Source organism: Cavia porcellus, unplaced genomic scaffold (assembly GCF_034190915.1).
Source record: "Cavia porcellus strain 051 isolate PalLab524CR breed Dunkin Hartley unplaced genomic scaffold, mCavPor4.1 scaffold_2, whole genome shotgun sequence".
Lineage (NCBI taxonomy): Eukaryota > Metazoa > Chordata > Mammalia > Rodentia > Caviidae > Cavia > Cavia porcellus.
The window spans coordinates 17,734,241-17,757,177 of NW_026947485.1; positions in this window are offsets into that span (position 1 = coordinate 17,734,241).

Genomic DNA, 22,937 nt, shown 5'->3' on the forward strand with positions numbered 1-22,937 from the left:
GAAAAAGAACAAATCTTGAAGACTCAGATTTCTTGATGTTAAAATTTAGGAAAATCTATAGTAAGCAAAGTGTGTGGTACTGGCGTACATTCAGACATAAACACCAGTGAAATTAGAATACACAGCTCTCGAGTAAACCCTTACAAATATGGCCAAGTTATTTTGGACAGGGGAACCCAGTCAATTCATGGAAAAAGAACAGAGGAGTTTTTTTGTTTTGTTTTGTTTTGTTTTGTTTTTTTAGCAAATGGTGCTGGAAAGCTTGGGTATCCACATGCAAAAGAAATTGTATCTTTCTCTAATAGCTTATTCAAAAATTAACTCCAGGGCTGGGGGTTTAGCTCAGCAGCATAAGCCCCTGCCTTGCAAGTGCACAGTTGGGAGTTTGATCCCTAGTACCAAAAAAAAAAAAAAAAATTAACTCCAGATGGATCAAAGACCTAAATAAAAGACCTAAATCTATAAAGCTCTTGGATGAAAACATAAAGTACAAATTCACATTAGATTTGTCAAATATTACCTGGATGTAGTATGTCTATAAGGCACAGACTACAAAGGAAACATGACAAATCAAGTTTTATAAAAACTAAAACACTTCATCTGTCAAAAAAAAAATTATCAGACTAAAAAAGTACCGCATGCATGGAAAGGCAGAAAACATTGACAAATCATATATCCAATAAGAGATTGTTATCCTGAATTTATAGAGACAAATCCTTGAACTCAAACATAAAACCAAACAACTCAGTCTCAAACAAAGAACTAGAATAGACATTTTTCCAAAAAAAAAAAAGATAAATAAATGTTCAGCAAACATTGAAAAGTTACTCAGTATCATTAATCACTAGGAAACTCTAAGTCAGCATTACAACTAGATACAACTTCATACACTTAGGATGGCTACTAGTTTAAAAAAAGACAAATACTGTTGGCAAAGACATAAAGAGACTGTAACACTTGTGCATTTTTAACAGCAATGTAAAATTTTTCAGCTACTATGGAAAGCAATATTGTGGTTCCTCAAAAACTTAACAATAAAATAACGTATGATCCAGTAACTGCACTTCAAGATAAAAGCAAAAAAAAAAAAAAAAATCATGGCAGGGTCCTAAAGAAAAATACTTACATTCATAGTCATAACAGCATTAGCACCATTACTCAAATCTGGAAATGCCATTAAACACACACACACACACGCAGAATGACGTTAGCCAGAAAGATAGACATCTTGGTATGTGCTAGAAATGGATGGTCCTTGAAAATATAACAGTGAGTTCATCACACAAAGACAAATGCTGTATGATTCTATTGCATGATGTAGTTAAAATTGTAAAGGCAGAAAGAATGATGCAGCCCAGGGAACAGGAAGGGAAGAATAGGGTGCTGTGGGTATGGAGTTACAGTTCTGCAAGATGAAAGGTGTTGTGGAGAGAGACGGAGTTGATTAAAGTTCAGCATCATGAATGTGCTTAAGAACTGTACACAAAAAAATGCCAAATGTTAAATCTTATGTTATATATATTTTACCAACATTTTAAACATGTGGGAAAAATGCAATCTGGCAATCACCCTCACTTTGTGAGGCAGAGGTAGGTCACAAAGAAACAGAATTTCTGGGGTGAATGTTCTGATATATATATATATATATATATATATATATATATATATATATATGTTGATTTTTGTGGTACGTAAACAACAGTGTGCCTGAAAACTTGTACATTAAAATGAGTGCTCTTATTGTATGTGAACCTGACTTTAAAAACTTCAAGTCTTCAAAGCAGAACAAACAATTACAATGACTACCCCACAAAATCACAGTCAGATAGATGACTCACTACTCTCCGCTGTCATCCAGTGTTTCCTTTCTACCTCTGTTGGCTTTTCCCACTCACAACGTTGTATTATAGTCTATTACTTATTTATGCAGTATGCTTATTGTTTATTGCCCATATAATCCATGATACTAAAATTTGCCTGTTTAGTTGACTGACTAAAACAAGAAACCAAGAATGACTTTTGTAAAATATATGTATTCAATAAACGTTAACGAGTAAATTAATAATCTAAGGTAGAAAATGTTATGTTAAATCAGATTTTTCTTTTCAGATGAAGGGAGAAAGAAAATCCTACTGGAAAACCTTAAAGAAAATGATAATTTGTTCAAATGACTCAAAAATCGAAAACTGACCTAGTTCAAGTACAGCTCAAGGCATTCTTAAAAACTGCCCCAAAGTTCTGTTTCTATCAGTTTCCTGGTCTTTTCTTCATGTTTTATAGTCACAAGGTAACTGCTTTAGTAACTCACAACTTTCTAGTTCCACCTCTTCTGCAGAAAAGAAAATGTTCCTCCTAGATGCCCTGAAGTTTAGGATTAGCTGTGATTTGAGCTTGCTCGAGTCTGTGGGGCCAGAACAGTGACTGTGCTTAAGTGGCAGAGTTCTTGGCCACATGCCCACATGTCAGGAGGAGACCAGCACGCCAGAGGGCATGTGTGAAGAGTGGTGCTTTCAAAACTTGTGCATTTTAAATGTTTCGAGTATAGTGATAAATAGCAACCTTGTAGTATATATAGACATGGCCTCCCTGTTGAAACAAACCATAGATTATTTCACAGATCAAACAGAAATAACCCCAAACAGGGTTTGCATATACCCGAAATAGCCCACTCTGAAGTCCCATCTTTACTCCTCAATCACATCTTATTTATGTTTCTTTAAGTCTTATCAAACTATCAAAGAACTTGTAGAAAGACATAATACTAGCAATGTGAGACACATATTTTTACAAATATATATATATATTTTTTTTTCTAAAATATGCTGCTAATATATGTTGTCACCAAATACTAAGGCTTTCTGACCATTTGTCAGTCTAGTACTTGTATTTAGTTTTTAAAATGTTCATTAAATATCTATTAAAACAATAAACCATAAGCAAAACAGGACTTAAACATTATCCAGTCCACATTTATTCCAGGCCATTTCTCTCACCTAATAAAGACCTCAAGCAATTTTTGGAACAAAGCAAGAACAAATAGCGTGGAAATAGCTTAATTTCCTGATTTGACTCTGTTCCTTCTAAGGTTTTGCCCCTTTTGTAGCCTTAAGAAAGTAAAGAGTGCATGCACAGTTGGAACTTTACTTTACTGTATTCTATTTTAAGTCTATATAACCAGGAACAGATTGTATCTAAAAATAGAGAAGGGCTCTATTATATTATCCTTAGCTTTAAAGCTACCAATCAGATTACTCTAATAAGTTCATTTATTTATTTTAAAGTAATATCATGGAGCTAAAGAATTTCCCTATATAATTATCACCTTATAATCAGTTAAATGAGATTAATTGTTTTGGCATTATCTCCCAGAGTAAGCACTTACATAGAAGCTTCTGTGAAACACATGTCCCTCATTGCAGACCGGGTTTGGCTCAGGCACAGCACATCAACCCTGGAAGGAGCTCTCAGGTTGTCTACGTGGAGACTGCTCAGTTGACACATAGGTAACTTGTACTTAGTTTAAACCAGCCCACCTGTGGAAGATGATGCCATCATGCAGGGCCCCATTTTATGAATCAGTGCAAAACCTGGAGAGCATGTTCAACTATTCATAAACTCAGTTAGTACTTCAAAACAAAATTTCTTCTTGATTTAATCTAATCTAACTCAGAGTTTTTCTCCATCTTTTGAGACCCCTTCTTTTACCAAGTGCGCTCAGTGTGTGGCTTTTAACTATCACTTATCTCGAAATCTCAGTTATTTTAGGAGTCCCCATGTTGTCACATGTTCTGGAGTGTTGCACACCAGGCACACCAGGAGTGTTGCACACCAGGAGTGTTGCACTCCCAGGTAGAGACCAGAGTTCTGCACTAGCCCCCACCACCTCAAATGTACACTGTGTATTTTCATACTTTATCTCAGGATTTTTAGAATTTTAGGCTAAATTAATATTCAAAGTTTCTTTTTGAATGCCTGGGTAAACACTAAAACTCAAGGCATGTGTGATGATGCTCTCTTTTTGTATAACTTACATGAAATTGGATTTTTTTTTAAGAAATAGAAACTTTTTCATTGAAGGATAGTAACAAGGAAGGGTACAGGGATTTCACGTATCTCAATGACTTTTTACTATATACATGTTTCTTAAAACACAAAATTTACATAAAGAAATACAATATTATTAGTACTTAGCACTGCCCCTTCTTAGCAATCCCAATCTTGACTTGTAATGCAATTTGCCTTTTATTCACTTTAAATAGGTGTACGTAATATGTACAACTTTTGCTGGTTTTTTTTTCACTTAGAATTACCCATGTGAGTTTAATTTATTGACTACCATTCTATAATATGCATATAGTGCAATTTATTCTTTCCTCTGTTCATACATTTGTGAATTGTTTTCAGCTTTTGCATGGAGGAAATAATGCTTTTCAGTGGCCATCAAGTGGCTGTAGTTACAGTTTGGGGAGCTCAGCTTTAGCAAATATTTTTCGAAGTGACTGCAACAATTTATACTGCATTTAGCAATACATGATTGCTCCATACAGTACCTAACAATTATTTCCATGGTTTCTTAATTTCACCCATTCTGGTACAATTATAGTTGTAAGCAAATGTGGTCGTGGTGGGTTTCTGTTTGTTTATTTTGAGGTGCATTATGTTTTATTCATTCAGAACAGAAGCAGAACATCAAGTCAAACTATTTCATGCCCTACAAAAAGCAGGAATAAAGAATTACACACTAAAATTCAAAAACTGTTGTAAGTAGGGTTACTATAAGTTACCATTAAAACAAGGGTAACAATGAATAAAGCCAAAATTACCCTGTGCTCTGAAAACCCAAATTCCAAATTAGATTTTTCTTGTCATCATCTTATAATGTAGGTATTATGTTAAGTATGAAAAATATTTAAATTGCCTTCCAAAGTAATGCATTTAATTTTATAAACTGCAGTTCTGTTAGATCACTAGCAATACAATGTTAAAGCAATTTTCTTTTTTCAGATAAATGTTCTTTCTGTGTATATTTTAAATATTCACTTCTCAAATGAAAAATAAATTTGATCACATTTTCATGTTTATGGGCCCCTTAGGTAAATTCCAGTTCCAGTTTCTTGTATTTACACAGGTTACCAATATAAAGAATAAGCTCTTTTTGTATATTCATTTGTAGAATTTTCTTGTACTTACTTTCCACAATATTGTAAGTATTTATTCTCACACTCTGGCATGTGTTTTATGTCTAAGCCTGTCTTAAAATTTAGCCCTATTTATTCATTTTCTTTTTACAACTTATCAATTTTAGTTCAGGGTACCATTTTTTTTTTCTTTATGGCCTATGGTACTTGTTAATAGTTTCAAAACTCTTCCCCTATTTAAATCTCAAATCTTTTGTGTGCTTTCTTCTAAAATATTAATTGTTTTATCTTTCAGTTTTGCATTGCCGTCCATCTAAAATATGTCTTTGTTTATGGTGTGACGGAGAGATCAGAATTATTTTGTCATAGCTCCACTCCATTGTCACAGCAGACACTGTTAACAGGCACATTTCCCTCAGCTCACTAGAGTGTGAGTCCGCTTCCATTCTATTGGCTAAACCATGCAGTACCACACTCTCCTCATCACGTCAGTCATAAAAGTATGAAAAGTGGAAACACAGATATCTGTCGTGCTCTTTCCTCTTGGTGATTTTGTGTTTTTTTATTTACATTATAAAATTGCAAATTTTGTTAACACAGCATTAAATCCAAAAAGAATGCATCCTAGGATTTGTATATTAGACTTAAATACTGGTGTAGAGAATATAGCCATTGTTTCAACATTGAACTTCCTTAAAAAATGGTATTTTCTTTATTTATTTGTACAATATTGAATTCCTCTGATACAATGGTTGGTAGTTTTTGTGAATCTTGTGCTAAATTTTATTGGATATATTTAATATTATTGCAAATGACATAATTTCAAAAGCTATTTTTAACCAATGTACAGCTGGAATATAAATGCAAAAATCATTTTGCATATGGACCTGCTAAACTAGCTTTTGGATTTGATAGGCAGTATGAAGTTTCTTTTGGATTTTGTATTTACATAATCACATTCATCTGAATGATGATGCTTTTGGTTTTTACTTCCAAAAATTGATATTTGTAAGGTATTTTCTTGTTTGTCACTGGCTAAAATGAACAGTACAATGCTGAGTATTAGTGACAAGAGGAACATTTTGGTATTGGTAGTAAGGGACATTTTTCAAATTTTCACTACTAAAAATGGGTGGTTTGGTTGGTTTGTGCATTTATGAATTTCAGATTAAAGATGAGAACTTCTTTACCTAGTTTGTTGAGAATTATCATGAATGAAAATTGAAATTTAACACATGGTTGTTGATACTTATCATATATGTGATTTTCCTACTTTTTCTGTAAATATTTCTCAGATGTCAAATAATTAACCTTATATTCTTTCTGAGAGTAGACCCAAATTGCTTTGATATACTACCTTTTAATGCATTATTACATTCAAATAATTATGGAAAAAAGATCATAAGATAAATTGACAAAAACTGTTTTTCATAAAAGCTAACTAAAAATTAAATGTATTTTTAAAAACTCTCGATATTGAAAGCAGTAGTCACTATTACATTTCAACAATAAAAATGCTGTCTCAAAAGAATGAAAAGGATATTTAGCCACTCCAAACTTACTCTGCAAGGACCACATTATAACAATAAGTCACTGTGTGTTTTTAAAGTAATTTTTGCTTACTGTCACTTTGCTAGTTACTTTAACTCTTGGCCACACATCTTTCATCTGGGGTTGGTCTAACTAAGAACATTAGAATTTGGAGGCATGCTGTAAGCAAAACTCTTTCACCAGCACATAGACTGATGGGGTCTATCAGAGCCTAATGTGATGGGCGAAGAGCAGTCCTCAGCTCAGGAACGCAGCAGCAGTATTTACCATAGTGTTTACCATACCTTGCAAAGACTCTCACAAAAGAGGCCTTCCAAAGCTATTTCAGAAAGTGGCAAGAATGATGGGTAAGTGTGCTCAAAGTAAGGAGAAGGACTTTAAGGAGGATTCATAGCACTGTGTTTTTTACTGTAATAAATTTTTTAAACTGAAATAGTCACCAGGTATTGCTTTTTAAAATTTTTTTTGTTTTAAAGAGAGTAAGATAAAAGAGGACATAACAAGGCAGATCAGAACAGAACAATTTAATCAACACAGTGTTTCACCACAAGACAACCCGATATAACAGTAGCTACCATAATATCTCTTTCATTGAAATGCTTGAGCATACCTTCATACACAATAGTATCAAACATAACAATATTGTATAAAATCATTCAAGAGAATGAAACTATTACAAGTCATTCAGAACCAAATAACAGAAAACAAACAATGGTTACTCTATTATCCTATTGTCCATAAAAAATTTGTTTATACTACTACACTTGATAAAAGCCAATTAAATACGACATGATAGAACCAATGGAAACAGAAGAACAAAGCTTGATAGGACTTCAAAACAAAATGATATTAAATCAGCAATGGCTATTATGATGTCTTGTTTTCTTCAAAATAGCTGTTCATACCATCACAGATAATAAAAAATCAAACAATGTAGGGTCAAACCATTCCAACAATTGAATGGAAACATTATAAGGCTTCAAAGCGATGTAATGGGGAATCATGATTCCCATAAAATCTTTTGTGCTCTTACCATTTCTAGTCCCCATGTATTTCTATCACACATCATATAACCCAGAAGCCTTGCAAGCAAAAATTTAAAAATGCAATAAAATATTTAAAGTGCTCAATAAAATATTTAAAAAAAACATCCACCAACCTAGAATTCCATACCCTACAAAATTATCTTTAAAAAGTACTGGAGAAATAAAAAATTTTCAGACACAAAAATGAAAGGAATTCTTACCAGCAGATTCATCTTAAAAAATGTTAGAAGCTGTTTTTTTAGAAACAATAAAAATAGCATAGATCAGTAATTCATATGTACATAAAGAATATCAGATAGGAAAATTTTTATTATACTTATTTATAATTAATCCAGGAAAAGTTCATTAAAAATAATAAGACTATTTGAATTAGAACAACATAAAGGACTTTTAGGGCAGTGAAGATCGTAAACATGATACTTTAAAAGTAGATGGGTATTTCTTGTATTTGTCCAAATCTTCAGAATGTATGTCACTAAGGGTGAGCCATAATGCAACTTGTGCATTTGTGTGGGAAGGAGTCTCAGTACAGTTTTGCAGGCAAATAGATTATTCTTTAAAGGAAGCTGATAATTGGAGAAGCTAAGTATCTGTAAAGAAAGCAATACCTGAGAAATGGCTATATATTTCTCTCAATTTTACTGAGAACCTAAGACTGTTGTTCAAAAAGTTGTACTATGTAAGCATATATAGCACAACAAATTTTCAACATGTAAAAACTTTGAAGAATAATATGAGAGCATTTTGAGGATTTCCTTGCAATAAGTTTAGTGTAAAAGTACAAGTAAATTAGAAATAGGAAGCGCTCCAAAGTCAAAAATTGCAGGAAAAAATAATACACAGGTTTTCATTGTAAGTTATTTAATATGTTCTTAGGATGAACAACACAAAAATAAAAGTCATTGGCATATAATGCACTGCAAAAAACTATTTCCAACATATTTTATGGAGAATAGATAAATGTTCCTTTTAAGGGATAATCAGCTTCACAAATAAATTAGATAAGGAAATTTTTTTTGGTTGCTAGTGTGAAGCATGTGGCTTCTCTTATTTTTCTCTCCGTGATTATGTTGTTAGTGTATAGAAATGCTATTGACTTTTGAGTATTGATTTTATATTCAGCTATACTGCTGAATTTATTTGTTATATCTAGGAGTCTCTCAATGGAATTTTGAAGGTCTTCTATGTAGAATATCAGATCATCCACAAATAATAATGATTTAACTTCTTCTTTTCCTATCTTTACCCCTTTTATTTCTCTCTCTTGTCTAATTGTTCTGGCTAGTATTTCCAGTACTATAATAAATAGGAGTGGTGATAAGGGACATCCTTGTCTTATACCTGATTTTAAGATAAAGGCCTTCAGTTTTTGGCCATTTACTATGAAACTGGCTGTTGGTTTGTCATAGATGGCCTTTATCATATTGAGGTGAAGACCATCTATTCCAATTTTCTGTAAGGTTCTTGTCATAAATGAATATTGGACCTTATCAAAAGCTTTTTTTGCATCTATAGAGATGATCATGTGATTCTTACTTTTGGCTTTATTGATATGGTGGATTACACTTACTGATTTACATATGCTGAACCATCCCTGCATGCCTGGGTTGAATCCCAATTGGTCACGGTGTATAATATTCTTGATGATTTACTGTATTCTATTTGCCAATGTTTTATTGAGGATTTTTGCATCTGTGTTCATTAGGGAGATTGGCCTGTAGTTCTCTTTTTCAGTTGGGTCTTTCTCAGGTTTTGGTACTAGAATAATATTTGCTTCCAGGAATGACTTAGGAAGGATTGCTTTCCTTTCAATTTCATTGAAGAGTTTGAGGAGTGTCGGCATTAAGTCTTCTTTGTATTTCCTGTAGAATTTTGCAGTGAATCCGTCTGGGCCTGGGCTCTTCTTTGTAGGTAAGGACTTAATTACATTTTCAATTTCATTAATAGAAATGGGTTATTCAGCAGTTTTACATCTTCTTCACCCAGCTTTGGTACTTCATATGTTTCTAGGAACCTATTTCTTCTGTGTTATCAAACCTATGAGAATAGAGGTTTTCAAAATAGGTGTTGATGATCTTCTGTATTTCTATAGAGTCTGTAGTGATTTTACCCATGTTTATAACAGCACAATTTGTAATAGCCAGATCTTGGAAACAACCTAAGTGTCCATCAACTGAGGAGTGGATAAAAAGTTGTGGTATTTTTATACAATGGAGTACTACTCAGCTATAAAGAATGATCACACTGGGATATTTATAAATAAGTGGGTACAGGTTGAGACCATACTCATAAGCAAAATAAATCAACCTCATATATAAATACCGAATAGTTTCCCTAGTGTAAGCAATGGTAAGAATACATAAAAGTATGTGGTGATCATGATTCCCCATTATGTTGTTTTGAAGACTTATAATGTTTTCATTCATTAATTGGAATGGTTTTATTCTGGATTGTTTGATTTTATTGTCTGTGATGGCATAAACAGTTACTTTGAAGAAAACTAGACATTATAATAGCTAGTGCTGATTTAATATCAGCATATTTTGAAGTCCCATCAAGCTTTTGTTCTTCTGTCTCCATTGGTTTTATCATGTTGTATCATACTGGATTTTATTATATGTGATAGTATAAACAAAATTTTTATAGACAAGGAGATAATATAGAAACCATTTCTCATTTTCTCTTAGTTGGTTCTAAATACCCTGTAATACTTTCATTCTCTTGAATAGTTTTACACTGTCTTGTTACGTTTAATGCTATAGTGTATAAAGGTATACTCGAATATTTCAAGGAAAGAGCCAGTATGGTAACTACTGTTACGTCGGGTTATCTTGTGTTGAAACACTATGTTGCTTAAAATTTTCTGTTCTGAAAAAAAAGATAAGGAAAATTAATATGTGTTACATATGTGTAACATTTCCTCATGATGACTATAATCATCCTGTACTGTAAACATGAAGTAATAAAAAAGAAAAAGGAAAAAACAAAAATTAGATGCAGAATAGAAAGGCATAGCTGAAATGAGTCCATGAGATACAAAATAAAAAGTACAGTGACTAAATGTATGAAATGAGTTTTAATAACCAAACGAATATAAACCGAGTAAGAGAAACAACCTTTTACCGATTATTAAACTGAAAAATTACAAAATAATGTATACCATTATCAAATGGCAAAGAGAAATGAGCAGGTTCAAATTCTTTTTGTTTAAATTAACAGAACTTGTTTTGCATAATCGTGTCAACTGGAATAGAAAACCTTGAAAAGTATTCATGCACCTCTACTCGGTAATTTCACTTACAAAAGTTGAGAAAACTTCACTGTATCTTATACATGATGGTGCAAAATCATTAACAATAACATAGCAAACATACATATTTAAATATATATATATGAGAAAACAAATGTTACCATGGTGTATTAAAATATATCAGTTTTATTGTAATAAAAGAAATACCACTATTTTAGCATTTTAAACAATACCTGTTTGTTAGAGGTCTGAAGGAGTCTGGAAAAGTGTGAGTAAATCCTTTTCTCAAGATTAGCCTTGTGATAACCAAGTAACCTTGTGATAATCAAGTATTCACTTCCTACCTCTTCATGTTGGTAGCAGAAGTCCGTTTCTTGTGGTTGTAATGTAAGTCTTACTGTCTTTTTGACTGTCAGCGGATGGTTGGTGGGAGTGTTCTCAGTTACTGCAAGACATCTCTACTTTTTTTTTTTTTTTGGTACCGGGGATCGAACTCATGACCATGGGTTTACAAGGCAGGCGCTTATGCTACTGAGCTAAATCCCCGGCCCAAGACATCTCTATCTTCAAATCAACAGTGATGCCCTTTTCATGTTTTGAAACTTTTCGTTTTCTTTGATCTCTAGATTTAGATATAAAAAATATGTTTGGAAAACTCCCTACTGTAAGATCAACTGACTTTAGAACATAAGGGCATCTGCAAAATCTCATCATAGTAGTACCTAAGGTAACATTTGATTGAATACCTGGGGAATGTCTATAATATGGAAGAAATCTTGAAAGCTGTACTGGAATTGTGCCTGACACAAATCCAAAACAGTGCATTACAATCTCTAAATATATAAAAATAAAGACATACATATAAAAATACACATGTATGCATGCTTTGTGCAAAGTTGGATTCAGTACTGTTAGCAGGGGAAACGTGACACAAACATTTTTATGGTTCATACTATGTATGAACCATACTATATGTGTGTGTGTGTGTGTGTGTGTGTGTGAAAAATTCCAGACCTGACTCCACGTGATAGATGGTAATTAAACTACATGTATATTGAAAAATAATATACAAATTATTCTCATTTGTTTAACAAATGTCAGGTTCACAGTTGGGCCTCATCCTAAAGATATGGCATTACATGTACAACAATATGTCAAATTTTTCAAAATTATTAAATCAGAAACACTTCTGGTCCCAAGCATTTCAAATAAGGTTAATGAACAAAGTATGCATATAAATGTATGTGATCATTTTAGATGTGATTTTAATGTTCAACTTGTACTTACCAGTTTGGAAATCTTTATAATATGATCATTATAATTTTTCAAGAATCAAATTTAATTTCAGAACCTGTCTATAAGTTTACATTTTCAGAAATAAAGAATCTCCAAAACTACATTTACCTCAAATGGTCTTATGTATGTTACATTTCCAAACCAGAAATCATAATGTCAGCATCCTAGCATGCTAACACAGAGCACAAAAATACACTTAGAAATTGTTCAGTTGCTTTAAGCATTTAAAATTCCATTTTGATGCATGCTCAAGAATTAAAAGTTCAAATATTGATTTGCATAGGAAATTGGCAATTAAGTACCCATAAAATTAACGTGCACCTGCCAATTGATATACCAATTATCTTTGCAGATACCTTAAAAGAAACTTATTGAGATAATAAAGTTTCTGACATTATTTGACAATAATCTGTTGCAGATATCCAAAAGAATACAGTTTTATAGAAAAATACACATAGTGGTCATAAGAAGATACCTTCTAACTCCAGGAATATAATTGATCAAAAGTTCAACAGTTGTCCTCTAAAATTTATCATCAGTTTACCAAGTGGTCAGATTTATGGGAAGCCAGTGATGGAATGTATTAGGAATACAGACTTGTGCTCAGGAGACTCTGACTTCAACGGCAGACCTTGGCCAAAGGATTTCCAGAAGACCTATCACCTACAACCTATTGGTTGTATTGTATCTCTTAAATATTTTGATCCTTACTATTTCTGAATGCAACCTTATTTTGAAATCAATGGTCTAAATTTAAGAAAAGGTTAAGCAAATTGGGCATGATGGTATATGCTTGAAACCCCAGCACTCCAAGAGGCTGAGGCAGGAAGATCACAAATTGGAGCCCAAGCTGAACACTGTCTCAATCAATCAATCAATCAATCAGTAATTAAAAATTTAGTTTAGTGTGAAGGATATAAGTTCAATACTCTGTAATGTGAGGAAAAAAATAAGTGATACTCATTTGTGTGATTCCTAAATCTAACCAATGGTGTCCTCATAAGGACAGGTAGGTTTTCAGACACATCACACACACCAAGGAAAGCTGCTCCTCTGATGACAGAGACAGAAATTATTGTGTTTCAGCAACGAGTCAAGGGTTGACAAAGGTTGTTACCAACCACTAAGAGCTAGGAGGAGGCAAGGAAAGATTCTTCTCCACAGCCTCCTCACATCTTCAGTTCAGCCTTCAAGCCCCCACAAGATTGAGTGTACAAATACCTGTGCTTATTAAGACATCTATTTTGTAATAATTTTTCATGGTTACCTCAAGGAAGCAGGACTAACTTTCCTTTATCTCCATGTAGTCTAAATCAGACTTACAGAGCAGACTGTAACTCAGCAACTACTACAACACTCAGCAACTACTACACCGGTGCCCCCACTATAATCTCTGTGTGTAATTTTTTGTGGCATCTGCCTTTGAGATTTTAGGCTAACACAGAGCACTACAAAGAAAACGAAGCAAGTTGCATTTAAGTATGTGCTCAAAGTACTTACTATCATGGATATGGAACAAATTTTTGTATTTGAAAAGTTTAATTTGCATGTTCTTTGTTATTGAGGTGGAGATATCTAGCAGGAGCTTAATCACAGTGAGTGTATCTGGTAGGAGGTATAGAAATAGAAAGCTACTAATAGAAAGCTTTGCCTAAACCAAACAGTAAGAAGAAATAACCCAAACCCTGCCTCTTTCACTGCCTCAGGCTTTTGCTAGCATACCCCAAAGGCTAGTCTACCTACCTATCCTTGTTGTAAAGGAACATGAGTAGCGAACTTAAGGGCAAATTTGACTCTGTTGGGAACAAACAAATGACTAGCACTTAACTCAATCTCTCTATGAAGTCACTTGTGTTTTCTCTAATAATTTTATGAAATTTTACCGTGCTCTAAAAACTTTACATTATAAAGTTCCTGGTGCTAGGCTCCATTTTGCCTTGTATAAATATTTTCATAAAATCTAAATTTCGGTCTAGAAGTTTCCAGACTTCATGTTTATCTACTGTGCTAGTAGAAACACTGCAAAAATAATCTTTGTTAACATGCAACTTCAATAGCTGATAAATGTTAATCCACCTGGATTTTTAGTACACTCACATGTGCACACACATACATGCGTGTGCGCGTGCACACATACAAACACACACAGAATCTGTAACTTATTTTTTAAGGGCTGCCATAGCTGATAGTAAGGCTCATTCATTATTTCCAGTGCCCTTCTATATTTTTGTCTTTGAGCATCTAGTACACAGGCCAATGGACTATGAGTGGAAGTAACGTGTTCCTTCTGGTCCCTGTTTACTTAGGACTAAGTGAGATTCCATTTTTCCTTTTTATTCCTAGTGCAGGGACATCTGAGTCATATCTCAGATGGTATCATCACAAGTTGATGGAAACCAGAATCCCAGAAGTACCAAGGGGAAACTACCCTCTCTCAAATCACATTGGACTTCATGTCAATGAAATTTTTTTAGCCATATGAGACCATCCTCAGACAGGAACTTGCAAATCAGATCCTGTAATGAGAATTCTTGTACAAGGGATTATTAAGTGAGTCCCTTGAAGTGAAACACAGAAAGGAGCTAAAAAAGATACAGACAAAGAAGCTCAGCAAAGCAGACATCCAGCCTCAGCCTGGTGTTATAAATGTGACTGCAAACTTGTACAACCTGAACTGTCTCCCATCTGCTCAATGGGTGCAGTTAAGGATTATTAGCCCTCAGTATAGCTGCTCAAGGTAAGTCCAACATTGGTAAAGGATTATCCAGATTACAATCAACAGAGTTTCTTGCAGTCCCTGAGATAGTAAAGTTAATTTCCTAGCACTGTACCACAGACTCTACACTTTCTGTTGGTGGACACTGATATTGCTAGTTGTGCTACAACTGAATAACTGAGTGGACTGTAAATCTCACATATGAGGCACCTCTTCTCGGCTAAAATTTTTTTATCTTTTGTTTGTTATTGCTCTTTTGTTTCTACTGTTAACAAAATCCTATTATTCTAATCAGTGCATATTAGAATAAGTTGTATACCTTAATAAGGTAGTATAATATCTTGGATCTTCTTTCAGAAAAACATATCTATTAGCTATGAGCATGTATTTTAACTTTTAGATAAAATTCTAGACTATAAGAGTACATCAAAAGCATTCGTTGATCTTTTATTGAATTTATAACCTGTGCAAAAGTCAGTTTCTTATTGCCCTAAATCTCTCTATTCAGTAATATAATATAGTCACTTATGTTCCTCTGTAAAGTTGAGATTTTGTTGTTGTTGTTTTATTTGTTTTCATAAGGATGTTTCAAATTCCATGAACGGTCATAGTAACTTTAAGTTCTGGTTGTTATTCATGTTAGATTTTTTACTCCTATAGTTTAACTGATTACTGCTAGATTCTGACAGATCTCCCACTTGTACATATCTTATGCCCAGCACCTTCTGGAAACTCATAAGAAATGGGGTAATTTTACCATTGATTTTCTTAAGTCATAGAATAATATCTGCAATTAAATATATTTTCCAGAAGTCATTCTGATTAATAAGTTCTCTTATTAATGAAGAAAACAGTAGAGATGAGAGAGTGTCTGATATACACAGAGAACATAAAACTTTTCAAGTGAGATGCATTAAGTAGTTGGTAAGCAAAATATTCAGAAAGAAAAACAGTAAACCAAGGAAATTTCAGTTTTAGCTCAGCAAACATACATATGTTTGTATTACTGCTTAATTTTAATTTTTAGTGAAAGAAGGAAAAGTGCTTTTGAAAATGTGAAAATCAGATCTTAATTTTGAGAAGTTATGTGATTGACACAATCAAATATTGTCGGAATAAATAAAAGACTAAACAGCATTCTCATGTTTCTGAGAATGATTTTGGAATACTCTTGTTGCACTATACAGTAAGAGAAGGTCGTGTTCGTCTGCGATGCTTGTTTAGAATTTCATAATTTGCAAACTTCTGGTGCAATCCACTTAAGCCTGGTCTGCTACTCCACATCCATGCTTTTTCTAGGAGGTTTTAAAAACTACAAACCTGATAATATCACCTTTTAATTTAGAAGCTCTTCACTCTTTATTGTTCCCAAAGTAGTACGAGTTTTTATGATAATATAATACCTTGCAAAACTTAATCCCAAATGATCTTTCCAACATTATCTTCTATCATAAACTTCCTTCTATGTATGTTAACTGCCTGAGTACGTAAAGCTGCGTATTTAACACCTTGGATTTTTTCACTGGCTTCTTTGTATGCTTAAAATTCATTTTAAGCTCTCGTCCGAACTTCCTGCTCACCTTTAAAAAATCCAGTTGAAACAGTGTCTCCTCAAAACAGTTTTCAATATTACTAGAAAAGTCCATTTGTATAGTGTAATAGTTGATACACTGCCAATTTGAGAAATATAGAAGTTTAATGAAGTGACTCAGTGGGGGGCCTGGGCCCTGACTTTGTAAACATTCTCATTCTATGCGGGAGAAGGGTACAGTGATAGTGCTACACTGCCCCAGCAGGTGGTAGCCCCATACAATGTAACAGAGGAAGAAAGATTTGCTGTTTACCCCATTTTTACTCATTGCTTTTGTTATCTTTAGCTGCCTTGAGCTTTTGCCCTGCACCATGCCACCCTGCCTTGAAACCAGCTAATTATGTCCTGAAAACTCCACAAACTGTGAGCTAAATAAACCTTTCCTTTTTAATTTTGGGAGTTGGGTATTTTGTCCCATCAATGAGAGAAAACTAACTAAGAAATGTAGCTCTATGCCAGGAGACATTTTGCAATGCATTTTCATCTCTTCATGTATCCATCTGTTGCACCACAGTAAGATTTCTTGACCTCAGTCAATATGTTTTCCCACCTTTTGCATCATCACTTAAACATGCTTAGTGAATTACATAATGAAGGTACAATGTTTATTGTAATGATTTGCCATTGAAGTGTAGGAGGGAAATATGACTTGACTCCTCATTCTAGTTTAGCACCATGAAGTTAAAAGAACACAATACCTGCTTGAGTACCATTCACAGCCTCAGAGGAACATAATGTAACACTGTTGCCTGCTATTTTCTTGACTTAAAAAATGAAAGCCAGAAAGGAAAATGACTGACACCAGACCATAACTTTCTGAACACCCAGGCATCCTTTGGTTTGCAGGTAAGAAACATGACTTGGGAAAGAAATTCCTAGTGAATTTTTGGGAGAAATTACATAGACGGATGCAATTCTCAAATATTCTTATAATGCTCATATTTGTAGGGAAGAAGCGACTATACCAGATCAAAGCTCTTTTCTCCTCTAAAGTATAGTATATTCTCAATACAAAGCTTTTTTTTTGCCTGCTTTGGGTGGTGCAGTGACCTCATTTCATTATGCACTAATGGTATTTTACTCACACTGCTATTACCATACTTCTAGCTTTGAATGATAACCATAGTTTATAGATGATGGGTTTCTCAGAAGTGGCTGAGTCTTAGTTATCATTTATGCCTACTTCCTATCAAAGCTCCAGGAAAATTATCAGCACTCATTAATATGTGTTGGATGAAACCATTTATCAAATAATCAAAATTAAGTTTACAAACCAAAGATTCTACAGTCTACATAAGCAGCATCTTAAATCTGTATGAAAATATTTTCTCTATTTTTCCTCTTAAGTAAGATTTAAAAAAAAGAATCAGAATTCTCATTAAAGTATCTCCTTCAGCACTACACAAGCAAGCTACTTAGTAGTGCCTCATGCACTGGCCTGAATGATTAAACAGAGATAAAATATCATAATCTTAAAAACTGTTCAACAAAATAGTATGTAGAAAAATGCAAGGAAATAAACAGCATTGTGTGAGTCTTACTCCTTCTTCAAAAGCTGATAAAAACATCACTCACCCAGAAATATATGTTTACAACTTACTATATAATTGTTTGAGTATAGAGTTTCTACCGTACAGTACAGTTCAATTTCTATTTTCATGTGTAAAGTTTTTGCTTAGTACTGTATTCAATAACCAGAATAACCTTTTAGAACTGTTTAGGTACCACATTTGGACTTTATAGAGAAATTTTGCTAAAAAGAGTGTAAAATTATTTTTGAAATAAGAATTTCAGAACAGATAAGTAGTTTCTCCATATAAAACCATGTATACCTACACATCTATAGATGAAAATATGGAAAATATACATATTTGGAAATCTGAACAGAAACCAATGACCATGGGTTAGAGAGTGGTTCCTTCAGGCCTGTAGACCCAACAGAACAGTGAAAACTATAAATCCTTATATATTCTCATGGAAAGATGCAAATAAACAAAACAATGGCCTGAAACCCTAATATGTACATGAAGTATTAGAGAAATAACGTTTGCCCTATGAAAGCAAAATTCTATTGTTCCAAAGTGCTTTGCAACTCATGAGAGGGTGTACAGTATAACAAACTATTCTTTTTCAAACTCACCTGTCAAAAAGGACCATCTCTTCCATGACATTTTGAGTTAGTTGGACTGTGGCAGTGAATTTATATTTTTTAGATAGACGGAGCAAAGTTTTCAAACTTTTTCCCTTTAGATTGTTATGTAACAAAAACTTGGCTTAGTTTTCCCTTTGAGACTCAGTTTTGTTTCCGATCGCCTTTCAGGTATAATTACTCTCATATTTTGCATACAAGAAATTCAAACTCTACTATCTTTATAATAGTAAGGTCATAAGTTGGGGTTTAAAAGTGAATTTGAGTCAGAGTCACATCGCCAATGATAAGTTATTTTGTGGTAGATAGAATATGTACAAGCCAATGTTATTGTAATATTAGTGAATTAAACTAAAATGTGGTGAATGTCTCTTTCACTGACTTGCTAGTGGCTAAATGGAGCACATAGAAAAAATATATACCTAATAAATGGTAGAATCTTGTTATTATTGATATTCTAGAGAAGGATTTGGTTAATCACTTGGAACTCAGAATAGAAGTACAGTTCCTGTAGGAGAGTTCTCTAGCCGTAGAGAGGAGAAGGAAAAGGCCAAGTTCTTTCCGTGCATACCTGAGAGCTACTTGGGTAGTGTTTCCTAGGGCCCCGCAATCACTTGTGATTCTTGGTTAGTCTGACATGAATTCGGAAGCTTCCACTCTCCACGTTAAAGTGGATGTGAAGTACAGAGATGAATGGTTCTTTTCATCCTGAATGGTTTTAAAGATATCTTTGCACAGGATAAACTTATCAGGAGTGGCAAGTGATAAATGAGGGTTATAAAAATTTAGGAATCTTTTACTTACCCTAATTGATGATGCTCACAAGAGGATTTGTAACTTTTTTTTGTTAGTTGCTCTTTACCTTCTTCAGTGTCTGAGGTCTTAAAACAGCAGAGTTTGAGGGCGTTTCATAAAGTTAATTAATGTTAATTGTGTCGTGAATTAAGTTAAGCCATCCGTTGAGTGATGGACCAGAAGAAGAGGGTCGATACCATTTAGTGTTCAATAGGGGATAATGCTGGTCTTTGGCACCATTTTGCAATCGTTAGGGCTGAGCTGGAGCTTGTCAGGAACAGTTCTAAAGATCAGTTGCTCGTGGCAATTAAAACAATTGAAAATGACCTGTTCCTACATTATGCATGATACAACGGTGCACCCAGTATGAACAAACTTTCATTCCATTAGTGAACTTCAATTTTATACCAAGCACTGTAATTTATTTTTCTTAGCTACCTTGCTATGGCTCTCTGTGTACTTCTAGCAGGATATTATTAATATTTATCCTCTTATCTCATACAACACTTCATCCTTAAAGCACTTTGCAGTCTTAACTAATTAATCTTCATGTCCTGTCTAAAAGGATGTTATGTCCTTTTAGAAGGAGGGGAACTGTGGTGGGAGTGGTCATGGACTGGCCATCAAGAAAATGATCATGTAGGTTCTAGAGTCTACACAGTCCCTGGGAACTAAGATTAATCAGCCTTTCATCCTGAAGATCATACTCTGATATCAAAGGACCTCTTGTACCCATGAAAGGTAAATGAAATTCATTTTAACATAATTTGTTCCTTAAATTAAGCAATAGGACCTTTTTAAGCTTCATCATAAGTTAAAAAAGAAAAAAAGTTTAGTTAATGTTTTCATGTTGAAACCATTATCTATTTAGAGAAACTAGTAAACTAAACTTTATTAAAAACATATCAAATGCATACACTTTTGAGGGCTGGGGTTTAGCTCAGCAGCACAGTGCCTGGCAAGCACAAAGTCCTGAATGCAATTCCTGGTATCCCACCTCCCTCCAAAAACATACATCTTTGAAACAATTAAGTTTTAGAGCATATAGTAAGATACAAAAATGTCTGGTACTTAATAAACATTATTAAGTAATAGCCTGGCAAATTTAATATTTACTCCAATTTTTTTCATAGGGCAACAGAAGCATGGACGATTTGAATGACTTGCTGATGACCACAGCCTAAGAAAACCTTGTTACACTGCAAAAATAATGGTTCTCAATTGAAAGTGACAGATCTCTAGCTTTACACATTCTGCATCTGACTCAACAATATCTCTTCCTTTTAGTCCACTGACACGTGAGACTCCAATTGTTACCGAAGAACATCCCATCACTGAACAGTGTTGTCTTTGCGCTACATTGTGACAGAGATTGTGGGGCCATCTCTCCCTCGTCCCTTCCTACACACCTTCCTCTCCTCAGGACTGTGAAGGACCTCACAGCACAGCTGCTGCTCCTGGATACCTGACTCCTTGCAGTCAAAGGAGGCCTCCCCCTCATGTCATGTCAAACAACGGATTTGAATAATGTTTTGAAGCATACTCTGTTTTGAACCTGACACACTCATGGAATTGTGGTTTCTCACCCTCTCCTTCCTTTCTGCTGCCCCTGTCCCCGCCTCTAGCTTCTTCCTGACTCTTCTATGTTTTCCTCATCTCGCAAATCCATAATTGATAATAGGTGTTGCTTTGTTTTTTTATAAGTATTCATTTAAATCCATTTTGACAGGGCCAATTTATCCTAAACTGATTCTAAAAATGATCCTACTTGATCATAAATAATGTGAATAGTCCTTTCCAAAATGAATGTATATTCCTGGTGAGGATTTGTCTTGGGGAGAAGATTGTGCTACAACTAATATGTTAGTGAGACAGGTAGCTAACCCAGAGGAGAGGGAGCTACCCAAGGAAGACTGACGGGCCAGAAGAAAGTCCTTCTGCAGGGGACAGCTCTTGCCTGAAGAGCTCTTTTCCCTCTCCAGACAGTTATCAGCGACTATGAAAGTCAAATGACTTTGTAAGGTAAAGGTTGAGACCGAAATGTTGGGGAAAGTCTAGAGGAATGGATGGTGCATGGAGCCTGTGAAAACATGAAATACATAATCTGTATGACTATTTGGCTAAAGAACTGGAAGGAACAAAAATGTAATAGCAATAGTCCACATAAAATATTGTATAGTATAGGATCTGACTCTGTAAAAAGACTACAAGCTTAGAAATTTTCACATGACTTGTCTTTGCAGTCCATACAGTTCATCTTCACTGTGAGGTCAGTAACAAAAATGCAAATATTTCAAAAAATATATTTACATGTATTATATTTTATTTTTTCAGAATTCTGTGCCATTTTCAATCACATAATTTAGTTTTTATATATATTTTATCATTCTTAATTTTTCTGTGCAGTATTGTTTATGGTGGTTTCTTTGGGTAAGAAGAAGAAACAGCACAGAAATTTTCAACGTTTTGATTAAAACGGTTGGAGAAATTAGCCACTTACTGAGACCTGCTGACATGAGCCTGTGTCATGCTCCAAGAAGGTTACAAACAAGAAAAGCACCATTTAAAAATTATTAGAAAGTATCATTTTTTTATCCAATGGGGATGTCACATAAAAACTTATAAAGTGATTCTGATAAATCAATGCTCCAAATGAATGAATATAGATTCAAGGACTGCTACGGAGATCTTTAAGAGGCAACATTACTTTTAACATTCATAGCGCACATGTCTTTACAGTTGTAATGTGAATCCAAGCACAATTAAAAAATTTAAATATAATTTGTAGATTGAGGTCATTGGACTCGGAATTCGAACTTAAGAATCAAAGTTTATACACTTCCAGTGTAAAAATATCCATGTTTATCCTTCCTATCTCATTTACATGGGAAATGAGAAAGTACTTGCATACCTTACAGATATTGTGGGTTTTGGTTCTGACCACCACAAGCAAACAAATATTGCAATAAAATAAGCCTCATGATTTTTAGTTTCTCAAGGAATATAAATCATGCTTGTATTATGATGCAGCCTATGAAGCATGCAAAGACATTTGGAAAAAAGTTTGTATACCTTAATTAGAATACTGTATTTCAAAGCACGCTATCAGCAAGTCATAAATTTTGCTGATAGATGGCTTTGCTTTTTATTCTCTGCTGACTAATAAGGGTAGTGGTAGCTGAAGCTTGTGGTGACAGTGGCAATTTCTTAAAATAAGACCAGAGAGAACTTTGCTGCATTGACTGACTTGTTGTCATAAAACATGCCCTTTATCATGTGATGCTATTTGGTAGACTTTACATATAGTAGAACTTCTTCCAAACTTGGATTCAGTCCTCTCCATTGTTTTACCAAGAAAGCTCACATAGTATTATAAAACTTTACTATTTATATTTCAGAAAACTT